Source organism: Alligator sinensis, unplaced genomic scaffold (genome assembly GCF_000455745.1).
Source record: "Alligator sinensis unplaced genomic scaffold, ASM45574v1 scaffold317_1, whole genome shotgun sequence".
Classification (NCBI taxonomy): domain Eukaryota; kingdom Metazoa; phylum Chordata; order Crocodylia; family Alligatoridae; genus Alligator; species Alligator sinensis.
Window position 1 is genome coordinate 499530 of NW_005842582.1, and position 13685 is coordinate 513214.

At 44.6% G+C, this 13685-nt stretch overlaps 1 protein-coding gene across 1 annotated transcript in view; it reads left to right on the forward strand.

The window, feature by feature from the left end:
• The first annotated feature begins 3130 nt into the window (after positions 1 to 3130).
• The window catches only part of SIDT1 (SID1 transmembrane family member 1), a 64992-nt gene continuing 54437 nt past the window's right edge, over positions 3131 to 13685 (forward strand). Inside the window, exon 1 of the mRNA XM_025214444.1 lies at positions 3131 to 3254. The gene's annotated coding sequence lies outside the window, so the exon portion shown is untranslated. The remainder of the gene's footprint in view (positions 3255 to 13685) is intronic.

The following is a 13685-nucleotide window of genomic DNA, read 5'->3' on the forward strand; positions in this document are numbered from 1 at the left end:
TGTTCCTGGGCTTCCAACTCTTGCTGTACAATAAAGTCCAGACATGGCTACTTCTAGATCAGTGATGTTCAACCTTCCAGCCCTGTGGGCCAAATGAGTGGTGTGGGTTCAGTCAGCAGGCTGGATCTTGCATGGGGTTGATCTATGTGTCTGTCCCCACATGTCCAGGCCCAGCTGTGCACTAGGCTGACTCTACAAATGTGGGTCCAGCTGTGCACTAGTATGATCTAGCTTTCAGCACCACATTATCTGACCTGCAGGACTCCCCAGGGGTCCATAAAATTAGCAGTATGGGAGCAGCAGTTAATTCTGCCACCGCTCCCCTGCCACTAAATTTCCAGACCCTTGGGGAGCCCCATGGACTGAATGACATGGCTCTGTGGGCCAGGAGTTGAGCACCCCTGTTCTGGATCATACCTGACCTTTTTCAAAACCTCCAATGATGGAAATTCCACAACTTCCCTAGGTAGTCTATTCTACTGTCTCATTGATCCATGTCCTGTTCTCTGCACTAATGGAGAAAAGGTATTCTCTGTTATCTTTACAGCAGCCTTTCATATATTTTAAAACTGCTATCATATCTCATTTGCATGCACAAATACTGGAGAATGATTGGCTAGGATGCAGTACTGCAAGTGGGATTACAGTAGACAAGTAGCTTTCAGCCTGTGATCTGTGTCCCCCTGGAGGTCTGCAGACTGTCTAAGGAGTCTGTGAAAGATGACTATGAAAATAAAGTTTCAGATCCCAGAAAAGGCATGCCGTTTCCAAAGGGGTCTGCACCTCCATTCAACATTTTTTAGGGGTCTGTAAATGGAAAAAAGGTTGAAAGTCACTGCAGTAGATCATAAGTTGAACATGAGCCAACAGTGTCCTCTTGTTGCACGCAAAAAAGAAAAAAAAAAGTCAGCAGTAGACTGGGTTGTAGTAGCAGGAGTGTCACTTGCAAATCAAGGGAAGTGATTCTTCCACTCTGTTCAGCACTGGTGAGACCACACTTGGAGTATTGTGTCCAGTTTTCAAGAAGGATGTGGTCAGTTTGGAAAGAATCCTGCGTAAAACAACAAAAATGTTTAGGGATCTGGGGGGCAAGGCTATGAGGAAAGGCTGAAGGAACTAGTGTTAGTTGAGTCTGGAGAAGAGAAGACTAGGGAGGAATTCTGATAGTAGCCTTCAGATATCTCAAGGTTGATGACAGGATGGAGATGGGATTTGCTCCATGACTGTAGGGAACAGGGCTAGAAGTAATGGCCTCAAGCTTCATCAGGGGAGATCTACATTGGTGATTGTTTCCTGAGAAAATTTCTGATTATGATGGTGGGCAAGCATAGACACAAGCTACCTAGAGAAGCTGTGGCATCTTCATCTATGGAAGTTTTCAAAACCAGGTTAGATAGACACTTGGCTGGGATGGCTTAGTCTGGGATGATCCTACCTTGAGCAGGGGACTAGACCTTGTGAAGTCCCTTCCAGTCCTACTTTCCTATGATCCCTTCTTAATTGCCTTTTCTGCAAACTGAACATGCTTTTTGGGGTAGACCCTTGACATCTTTACTCCTATTGGGAGGCTGCTGTTGGTGTTAAGACATTTAAGAAATCAGTAACTGAAGTTCCTGAGTTTGGGAGATTGAAATTCTTGACCTAACATTGTATTATTTTGAAACAGGCATGTGTAGGTAAAAACATAAACCACAGAATCAGAGAAAAGGGGGGAGGGACCTTAGAAGGTCATTTAGTCCAACCCCCTACTCAAGACAGGATCATCCCTGACTAAACCATACTAGACAAGTGTTGTCTAACCCAGAGGTGTCAAACACATAGCCTGCTAGTCAGATCTGACCTGCAAGGAGCCCTGTGCTCTGGATTTAGCTTGGTAGCACAGATGAGTTTGATACTCCTGGTTTAACTTGCTCTTAAAAACATCCAAGGATAGAGATTCCACAACTTCTCTGTTTCCGATGGGTACAGTAAAGAACACGGAGGACACCATTCCTGCCCCATGGAGCTTACAGAAGAGTTGTGTGTCTGAAAGGATGTCTCCTAGACTTCCTAATCTTAAGAGAAAAGGCTGAAAGACCTAGGACTGTTTAGTTTCCAAATACCTGAATGTTGATTATAGAGTTGGATGGAGATAGACTTTCTCTATGGCTGTCGAGGACACAACTAGGAGAAATGGTTTTAAACTGCAGCAGAGGAAATTTTACGTTGCGGGTTAGGAAGAGCTTCCTGACTGAGGGTGGTCAAGCACTGGAACAGGCTACCTAGGGAATCTATAGAATCTCCATCCCTGGACATTTTCAAGAGTAGGTTAGGCACTTTGCTAGGATGGCTTAGCCTGGGGTGACCCTAACTTAGCAGGGGGCTGAACTAGATGACCTCAAGAGCTCCCTTCTAGCTCCCCTTTCTTAAGGTCCTATGATCTTATTTTCAATGTGGTATCTGTACCACAGACCAAGTACATGACTCCCACAGGTGAAGGCTGTTCACTGTGCTTTTGCTGTCCCCACTCAGCTGCACTCTGAAGTTGGTAGCCTACCCACTTATGTACCAGTTTGTTTAATATTTAACTGTTCATGTGAAAATTAATAAAGGCAACAGTTGCACAAGTGCATTCTGGAAAAAATATATGCAAACCACAGAGCCAGCTGTGTGCCATCAGAGCTCCAGCCAGCAATTAGATATGTAAACATCTAAATGGTTTTCTTATTTGTAACAGTTTAACTGGGGATCTCAGGGCTTGGAAAAGGGGAAGTGGCTCAGAATCCCAGGTGTCTTGCATTTTCTTTACCTTGTACTTTAAACCATACCCTGTAGGTAGGAAAATGTGCTAGAGCTGCTGTTCCTGCCCACTGTGCTTACCTAGAGGATGACCTTGAGTAGAAGAATCATTTTTGTTAAATCTTGGTGGGTTTTACTTTGCTGGCCAAATGGAGGAGGTGCCAGCAGGCAAGGAGAACCTATTTTGCTTCTTTGGGCAAAAAGATGTCAAACTTGTGAGAGAACCTGAGCTGCTCCTTTCAGCACCATGAACTCTGCCAGTCACAGTTGGCAGACTGGCTCCTAATAGTTAACTTGATAAAGCCCACCCACATTAGTCATACTGTACATTCTCATGTATTACCTGGGAAAAGCTCAGCTTCCCTGCTAAGATTAAATCAAGTGGCTGTAGAGCCAGAACAGAAGGTACAGTGGTGTGGAACAGAAAGCGCCAACTCGCCCTCTTTCTGAGAGGTTGAACCAGCTCTCCAAGTTCAGTAGGTAAAATAGAATCTGCCTTGTAGGCTTTTTCTCTCTGCCTTCAAGGGAACGATTTCCTGAACTCTGTCCTTCACCTTTCTGTGAGATAAAGATCATCATTTTGGGACTTTACAAGGGGGTTGAGAGCTTGCATCTTGATGTTTGTGAAGCACCCTTTAATTGTCACATTAAATATGTAGAGGGATTAGTGATGGTAGAAATGTTAATTTAAAGAAGTCCTAGGACAGAAAAGGGGGTTTTGCTGTCATGTCATTTTGATGTTTCCTATTTCAGTGTATTCCTACTTTGATCTGTGTCCTTTGAACTGCTGGTAGCAGCTGTGTTAGCTCTTACTGTTCTGCAGCTCAGCTGAGATTCAACTGAATTCTCTAGTTTCAGGTGCTTGAAAGCCAAGGCTGGCTGTCTCTTTGGGACACCTCCAAATGGGTGTGATTCAGCAGCTTCTGTAGATGTAGCTCCTGGTGCTGAAAGATGATTGCAACTCTTAACAGCTTGTGTGTCTGTTTGCTGGACGTGTTCCCAGCCCAGTGGTTTGGCTTCCAGCCTTCAGTTTGTTGGGCCCACGACTAAGAGCTGTCACTATCAGCTGGACTGATAGTGCTCCAGGGTGGTGTCAGGGGAAGCTGAATATGGGTGTAATAGGGACCACTCCTAAACCATGACAAATTACAGGAGACATGCTCATGTTTTCCAGGTTCTTACATTCTCATCCTCTCACATTAGGTGGCTGCAGTAACTCCTGGTGGGAGCTCCTGACAGCAGGAGCCGCCATTTCCTTTTTCCCCCTGTATCCATGTACCTACCATTGCAAACAGCCACATACAACCCTTGGGGCTGTGCAGATCCCCATCATCATCTAATTATTGCTCCAGCAAGGCTTCTACTCCAGAGTTTTAATGACTGAATCCACATTTGTCCCATCACCTGCATGAATTTAAGGTAAGATCCTTATGTTCATGCCCATCAAGAGAACAGAAGTCAGACATTTTCCTGACACTGTTACAAAGGCAAGGATGGGTGCAGGAAAAAGTCAATATTTGTCTTTCTGTTTGTGTCTGGAGCACTGAGAGATATTGCCCTTCTCTGGCTTTCTTGCTTCTCCACCCACCTGGAAATGCAGAAGCCACTGAAGTTCATTCATGTAGAATGCAAGAAAACATTGCATTGGCATCAGCTTGGCTGGCAATGGCAGTGAAACTGGGCCATGACAGTTGCCTCGGGCCGCTTCCTCTGAAGATTTAATGCTGGGAGAGAGAGGAGCTGAATTCCCTCAGCTGGTTGGCATCAGATCTACAGAGGAAATGGCCACTGGTCAGCTCTTGCGGCCCACTTTCAGGGCAGCTCTCAGCTGTCAAACAGAATGTTTTCCATGTTAGGAGATTTTCCTTGCATCCTACCAGTGACTCCCTCAAATGTGCACGTTATTTGCTCCTTTCAGGAAGGCTCTCTGTACCAAGCTTTGTATGCCAGAATCCAGCTGCACCTTTTCATGTGGGGAGGGTTGCAGTGTGTTAGAATTTGATTCCCTGCCCCAAAATGAAAACCCTTAACGGTGTGGTTGTTGCTGGAGTTATTAGAATCTACTAGATCCTCTTCCTTCTTGGGTAGATTCTTTAGCAGTTTTATGTTTTGAAAAGTTTCATAGTCCATGAGATTTAAGGTTCCCTTTGTCCAAAAATAATGTGTCCAAGGAAGAGGATTATTTTCTGTGCTGAATAAGAGCTCTGTGGGTGCATCTACACATGCATATTAATGAGCAGCAATAAACCCCTGCATATCTTGTACTAGAGTTTATTGCTCCCTGGCACCACATTTACACATGTGCCTGGGACAGCAGCACGTTGAACAGGGTAGAGCAGCCCCAGCTGGCAGAGGACCTGCGGTGTCAGCCTGCCAGCCTGGGGCTGCTCTGACCTGGCTCAGCGTGTGTAGAGGGGCTGGCTGGGGCACGAGGCTGCTCCAGCGCAGGGCTAGCCAGTAGGTAGCCCCCGCACTGAACCACCCTCGTGCGCCAGCTAGCCAGGTCAGCATCCCTACATGTGTTGCTGTGCATAGAGTTGTGGGTTTTCTGGAAAATTTTGAATTGGAAAATTTGCCAATGCCCTAAATAGAGCACGATCTAATTTAGCATGTTTATTTGACTTATATTTAGTAAACAGAACTAAAAAAGTACCCCCATGTTAATTTTATGTCCCAATAGCCACAAGTATTTGAACTGAAATATTTGATTAGGAAAAAAATTTAATACAACACACTTAATATGGTTTAAATGTTATATTCAAATGAATTCAAAGCTTTATGTGGAAAGAAATTATTTTTATGGGAATACTTGTAAAAATGTAAAGACAATATACTATAGCATGTACTTCCTTAACATTGTTTGTTTAAATTTAAGAAAAAAAGGAGGCACTGAAAACTTGACGCACTAATTTTAGCACACCCAAAGAACAGTGCATGATGTGCTGTGCTTTGGTTTTGATTTGACCTGCACAGCCAGTTAGGTGAATTCATACCTTGATTTTTTTGGTTTGGAATATTATGTGAGTGTATTTACCCTCCTGCTTACAAATCAATAAAACATATATGCACTCTCTCACACACTTCCTAGAGATAATCACCTGAAAAACATTAATTACAACTTTGAAACCGCCAAGCTTGCCTAATATTGTATTGGCATCCAATTCATTGTTATTAATTACTTTTATGAAACAATTAATTTTTAGAAATTGAAAATTTCCCACGGAAAAATAAAACACTGAAAAATTTTCTACCCCACAATTCTGGCTGTGCGTGAAAAGACGCTGCAGCAGGATAGTACTTGTATTTTACTGATGCGGAGTTTATTACTTTCCTGTAGCCTAATAGGGCCACATTTGTAGATGCCAAGATTTTACTGTGGAGCTAACTGGGCAACTCCGCAGCAAATGTCTTGTGTGGATGCGCCCTGTATTTTTCAGCTAGAATTCAGTCCTTCCTGTGTGGCAGGTAGCACTGTTTCCCCCTTTTGATAGGAGGGTGATAACAGTTCTTGTGTCAATTGAGGGGTCCCTTTTCTATTTTTAATTGCTCTCTGTCACAGGAGGGTATTTGGTCAGCTAAGCCAGTAACTATAATTGCTCTGCCTTCTGTTCTTTCACTTGTCCTTTTCTGTACAGAATGCAGTCAAAAGTACTTAAGAGAAACTTGAGGCAGATTCACAGGGAAAGACGGGAATCGGTATGGGCTCTACTGTACAATTAATTATTTGCTCTGTTAAGGGGTGCGATGGTACAAAGGATCCTATATAATCTAGAAATAAAAGCAGACCTATAAGGGTGTAAGGTAGGCTAAGGGCAATATGCCCTAAAAGCAAAGAAATGCTGAGCTGTGGGTACTACACTAATGCTTATGCCACACACTTCCACTGCTCTGGATCTCCAAAGCCATTTCTTCTTCTGCTAACCCCTCCAGTGGCCCCACCATCAAGCTTTTCTATACTATAACATAAAACCAGAGGTAGATCCCACTCCCAAGAGGAGTGAGAACAATTGCTTGTTTCTGTCCCTTCATACCTGCGTAGAGGGCCTACCTCTTTGTTTCTTGGCTTTCCAACACCTGTACTCTCATCCTCACAGAACCATTAATGTAAAAACCAAATGTTCCTAAGCTTGCTACTTGATGGTAGGGAAGGGAGGGAGAGCTTGTTGTCATGGTTTAAGCAAAGGGAGGCACTGTGTTACCATGGCTTGAGGCCTTAGGAGCACCTGGATGCGTGGGAACCCTGCTTGTGCACCTTGCCAGCTTCTTGATCCCCTTTCAAAAAAAGCTTCTGCTTCTGCAGTTTCCTGGGCTTTGTATATTATGAGGATTTTGGCAAGATGTGGGGTGGTCCCCACTTGCTCTTTGGTGAGTGGGGGAGATGGAAGGAGCAGAGAGGGCTGTAGTAGGGATGAGTCAGACTGCCCATACAGGCAAGAGGGTGGTAACACCAGCACAGCAGGGACCCTTAATGGGCCACTTGAAATCCCCAGTGTCTCTCTTTGGTCTTTCTTTCAGATAGCTTCATCTGGGTCCATGCCTCTCAGAACCAGGTCCTGTCGCTGAGGATGCAGGGAGAACAACATGGCTTCTTTCTTTCTCTTGTGAACACCCCTAGCATCGGCCAGGGATTTAACCTGTGATTTGCACCCAGTCTGAAAGCCTTCCTCTCTCCTTCAGGGATGTATTTGGTAGCCATGTTGGTCTGCGACAAAAAGAAATGCAAAACTTTAGAACTGTTGGTTCAGAGATTATACCTTTTATTAGACCAACTAAGAAATCACAAAAAAAAAAATCTTTTTCTGCAAGCTTTTGGGCATACACGCCCTTCCTTAGGCTCAGGGAAAATTAAAGATGGTAACAAATCCCCATAGGTAGAAAATATGCATTTTCCCTCCCCTGCCCAACAGAACAGCCAGCACAGCTCGAACAGCCACCCATGCCACAATGAGCAGGAGCCTGTTCATACAGCTTTCCTTTAGGACTGAGCCCTCTGCCATCATGAGGCACTCCTGCATCCATGCTCCAACTCCTCCTTCCTTTGACTACCTTGTCAGTGGCCTTTTGTTCCCTTAACGGGGAAGCAGTCTTTGCCTTGTGATGCTGCCCTACAAGCACAGAGCACTTCTAGCCATGTCTCCTCTCTTGCTGCTTCTGATATTTTGTGCTGGAGAAATGCTGCAGCCCCCTCCATGCTATTCTGCAGGCACGAGGGGCACAGAGGTGGTGCGTGCTTGTTGGTGTCCCTGCACTGATGCTGAGTAGAAACCCTTTCTAGTCTGAACAACACAGGTTTGATGGAAGTGTAATCTGGCAGAAGCCTGTGTTTGGAGGGAGAGGTTAATTCCACTGACTTTAGATAACATTGGAATGAATAATTTATTGAATTACAAGAGCAAAAGAACTTGGAAGGCTGTTTGTAGTCGAGGCTGTGCGAAGAAGATGGTATGAGAGGCAAGTTCAGGGTTGTCTACATTTGAAAAGCCTGCACTTCTGGAAGCAGCGTCAGCACTCCCCCCTGGAATGGGACTTCGCCTGCTCAGCACTGCACCAAGGGGCCCAACTTGAAACCACAAAGAACAAAGCCATTGTGCAGGGGGAAGTGCAGGTGCCATTTCTCTGTGCTTACTCATCTCTTCTCTTTGATATTTTCAAGAGCAGGCAGAAGGAGCACTAGTGACAGTACACAGCCACTGCTTTATTTCCCCTCAGGTTGGCTAGCAACTCATTGTATGACCCTTGGCATGCCTGTTCCCTTCTGTGTACCTCATTTCCTGTACCTATAAAGAACAAATAATATTTACCTACATAATGCACACCCATTGCAAAGGATTCCAGAGCATTTCCCTCTCTGCATGCTGTGTACCTTCTGCACGGGAGACTAGTGTGCTCAGACTAGGGCAAAGGTTTTATTACTGTACTACCTTACAGTAGTGCTGTCACACCCAAGTTCCTTGTCAGCATAAAGGATTCTCTTGTGCAAGGTGCTAGACAAACATGGGGATACACAGTCCCTGAGCCAGATAACATTAAAATGTATGATTTAGTTTATGCTACATGTGCAATGGGTGAGGGTAGTAAGCAGTAATTGAACTGGAATCAGGCAAGGAGATAGTGGGTGACAAGGAGTTAATAGCCATCAAGGTGGCAAACAGTGAGAGTTGCCCAGGGTGTGTGCTAGCAGCCTTCTTCAAGAGAGCACCATACCTTGCCCTGGGGAGGAGAGTGACAGGGAGGGAGGACCTGGAAATGCTTGCTGGAAGATGGTGAAATGTAGATTGTTCTGTAGCATTTCAGGTTAGGCAGGGCCTTTTGTGTGCGTGGCTCAGGCGGTATACTTCCGCGTCAGTAGGCATGACTTTTTTTCATTAGGTTTCTGGGAACAGGACAGGAAATATAAAATGGTATATCAGCTGAGCATAGTCAGTAATGGGTCCTGAGTCTTAAGGGGTAGTGAAAGGAAGGTGGCTGAGTAGAAGGATAGTGCTTGGTGCTGTCATTAAAAGCTGTTGGATGAAAAATTGAATCTATTATTAATGTGAGACCTCCCAGTCTTGTTGGGGAAACTATCAGTGAATAATCAGGGGTTGTTTTCTGGTTTGCTGCACTCTGGAGGGGAAGTCCTGTGGTCTTTTAACTCTTGAAGCTTTGTCTGTGGGCAGATACTGTTACAAAATGCTCCTGTGGCAGGGGTGGAATTGGGGACACGTACAGTGCAGTAAAAGCCAAGATCCTTCTCCTATGAACCTGCCAGTTTTGACTGGCGGGCATTCCTCAAGGACATGTTATCCTGGAGTGGCACTGGTTTGCTCTGTAATTAAAATTGCAGCTGAATCTCTCCTGTAATCATAGTTTTCCCTCTTCCCTGCCCAGCCCCACAAATTAAGTCTTAGCTGCATCTCAGAGCTTTCACATGTTCTTGTACACAATAAATGTGACACTGGCTAAGTTTCATCACTGCAACTTGGTCTCTTCTGGCTTGCACAATGCAGCTGCACCAGTGACCAAAACTGGGACCACTTTGTCAATAAGAGTCACAATGAAATGGGTGATTCTTCACCTCATTTGGATATAAGGGAAGTGGGAAGGGTTCTCTACAGACAGAAGATCTGAAGTAGGAACCCCAAGACCACCTGTTATCTGATGGTAAATTTCTTTTTTTAGTAAAGGAAGAGTTCACTTTGGACTTCCTGCACTGTTTGGAAAGTATTTGTTGAGCAGGTTGTAAAAGATGTCTGACCACAAATCCTGTATCCATGTTTTGACGTACCCTTTCAGAAGAATGCCTGGGGTGGGGAGGAAGGGAGGTTATGGGATACAAGCAGGGTGGATAAAAATCAACAATTAAAAAAAATGTAAACAGATTTTTTTATTTGAATCAGATGTTTTTATTCAATCATTGTTGTTAAGATGATTTAAAAAAACCCCACAACTTAGTTAAATTTAAAGATAGGCTAAATCTCAAAGATATCATCATGGAGTAGGAATTATAACTTCTAATTATATACTATTTGAGATGATATATTCATGTAACCTTTTTAGAAATGTTTTATAAATAGGTCACAACAGGCCACGGTCTAGATTAAAGGCCCAGTCTTGCGGGGTTCCCAGAGATTCCTCTACAGATTAGTAAAGATTAAAGAAAACCACTGTAACCAATGAGACTTAGTGCTCAGTCTAGAAGATCCCATTAAGCATCTCTGTGATGCTTAGTTTCAGTTGTCAGACTGTGGGCTTGTCTCCAGAGAAAACATCCTTGTTAACAGCAGTACAGGCAGTCATCTACTTAAAATGTTTCAAGTTACACTGTTTCACACTTACAACGTTTATAAATTGACACCCTGTTTCAGCTTCACAACGCCATTTTTTACTTTACAACGCTTGATCCGATGTGACGCCACACCAGTGAACGAGTTCACTGCATCGGTCATCTCCCTGGAGGACATCTGTCTAAACTATCTTGGACACTTTCTTTAAGAAAGCAGACAAGACTTCAGAAAAACCTGCAGCCAAGACTCCTGAGAAGAGTCCAGCCAAGAACCCTTCAAAAAGTCCAGCAGTCGCCTCAGAGAAGTCCTTCCAAATTAATATGATTGCTATTTACAATATAAATACATTAGTGTAGTGTAGCTTTTCATTCCATCCAGGAAGAGCACACACCAACTGCTGCAGCTTCCTTAGCCTGATGAAGGGTTTTTGAACCTGAAAGCTTGCTTAATAACTATTCTCCAACCATTTGGGTTGGTCTAATAAAAGATATCAAATTCACCCAAGGAACCTTGTCTGCCTTAGTGTAGCTATATTACTCATCTATAATTGATCAAGTACAAAATTCTGGGGTATTTTTGGTGAAAATAGGATATCGGGCCTTGGTTCAGAAACCAACCCCCATTTATAACATTGTTTCTTATGAGAAAATTGGTTCCGAGTTACAACGTTTCAGTTTAAGACCCGGTTTTCAGGAACCAATTGTCATAAGTCTGAGGACTGCCTGTATATGGAGATGAGAGAACAGACCTAATTACCTACCCATCCGCCCTCTTGTCTCTCTGAAGTTTTTGTACAGAGTCAAGCTCTTACCTCTCTCTAAAAGTGCAAAGTTTCAAGAAGTTAAATGAATAAAGGATATCAAACAACAAGAATGCACTTTTTGTAGAAAACAGTGATTAAATCGAGGCATCCTGACCCGTGATTTAAATTGATTTGATTTAAATCAAATCCACCCTAGATACGAGTGAACTAAGAATGTTGAAGTGACCTGGAAGTTTTAACAAGGCTGTAAATTGGTGACAGAGGGATGACTCCTGCCTGGAGACAATTTCAGGCTTTCAGTTTCCAATTCTGTTACAAATACCTTCCATCAGCACAGCACTTCCTTTGAGGCTAAAGCACTGCCCAAGCCACTTCTAGAATTTATTGGGCAAAACAGTAGGATTTCAGTGTTGCTGGGGTTGTTTAACCAGTCTCTGCTGCCATAAACCCACAGTTAATCTGATTTCCTGCACCCAGATGCATCTCAGTCCTAACTTTTTCAACCTGCCTCCAGACATACGAGAGTGTTTGTGTCCATGCTAACCTTGTGATTACTGGGTTATGGTTTACAATGAAACTCAACAGCATCTGGTTCTTTTTTCCTTTGTAATGCCTTCAGTTGCTTGAGGTCTCTTTCAGTACTGCTGAGATCAGGGGTCAGCAATATACAGCCCATGGACGAGAGCCATTGAATCCAGCCTGCAGAGCTGGAGGTGTTTGCCTGCACCCCTGCTGCCACCGCTTCTCCTAGCTCTCCCCACTCTCCCAGATCTGATCAACTTGCTGCTTTGCCCTACCCAGCACAGGCAGAGGCAGAGGAGGTGTCAGAGCTGGGCAGCTTCTAGCTGTGTCCGTGTTGGGAATTTGGGACGTGGGGGGAAGCGGAGAGAAGCAGAAACAGCACAGACGCAGTCTGCAGCTGCCCAACCCACGTGAAGCCCCCCCGTTAGCTGGAAGCTGTTCCCTCAAATAGCCAGGGAATGAGGGGACTGGGAGAAGTGGCTGTGATGTGGCACAGCTCTCAGCTGACTGCCCCAGCAGGGGTGCAGGGAAATTCCCCTGTCACTGACCTGCTGCTAAAGCCACCTGGCCTATGTTGACCAGAGTTGGGTGGCTTTGGCCTGTGGCTTAAAGGTTGCCTACTACTGGTTGGCAACCTTTAGAACATGGCCAGTCGGTTTAAATGACCTTTTCTATTAATTCAATATCACTTCTTATCTTTCCCAGTGTGCGAGAGGCCACTCATGCCATTTATGTGAACTGCTGTGATTGTTATCTAGATTAGAGCAGTGAGATGGAAATGCGGTCCAGTGATCTGACTTAAAGTAACACTCCTGCAGAATGCATGCCAAATTTGAACTAGGGAATCTCCAGTTCTGTCCCTTCAGCTGTTTCGTTGGCTGTATACACAGGTTATAGGTGCCAGTGTTGCAATGGTATTCCTAGCTCAGTACACCTGTAGCTTTACAGCTAGGTGACAGCTCCACTTAATGCAGTTGATTGAGCCACAGGGACCTGACAGGAAACCCAGCTGCCCAGCTTGACTGCACAGTGCCAGATGTGGTCAGGCTAAACAGGGCAAGGAGAGAGAAAGAAGAGGAACCAAGATCGATTAGATCACATTTACAGCTGACATCAGATCAAACTGCTGAGAGAGCTTCCCAGAGTTGCCATTCTAGGATGTGGCTGCTTTCCTTGGTTTGGTTCCCTTCCCAGCCTGACCGGGAACCATGCATTCCAGTCCAAGACCCTGCCCTCCACTGGAAGGGCCTGCTGACAGTGCCTGATCTATGACTGGTCACAGCCAGTGCCTTGACCTGGGTGTCAAGGGTATCAATGACACCCTCCATGTGGTTTTATAGCCTTTTTAGCCAATGTTCAGGTAAGTCTTTTTTTACTTGTCACCACAACCCTGTTTTCCAGAACACTAGAATGATTAAAAAATTCTGTCCAACACCAGTGAATAAAGTACAAGGTGGTTGTGTCACTGCTGCTGCAAGCACCTTGCGAGCTTTACTATCACGGGAATGATGGTGCTGGCTCTGAGCAAAGGTGCAAAATTGCCAGTTGTTTGAAAATGGATGCTTAAAGTCAGTCTCCTAAATCCACAGTTTGGCTTGAGTGTTGGAAGTCTTGACCTCTCCTGTTTCTCTGCTTCCAGTAGAGATGCCTCCATGCTGTTTTGGATAAAGAAACCAAGACACCATGCTCAGACTAATTCAGCTGGTCCTTGCCGTCTCACAGCATAGATTCATAGATGCTAGCGTCAGAAGGGACCTCAATAGATAATCGAGTCCGACCCCCCGCATAGGCAGGAAAGAGTACTGGGTCTAGATGACCCCAGCTAGATGCCTATCTAACCTCCTCTTCAAGAACCC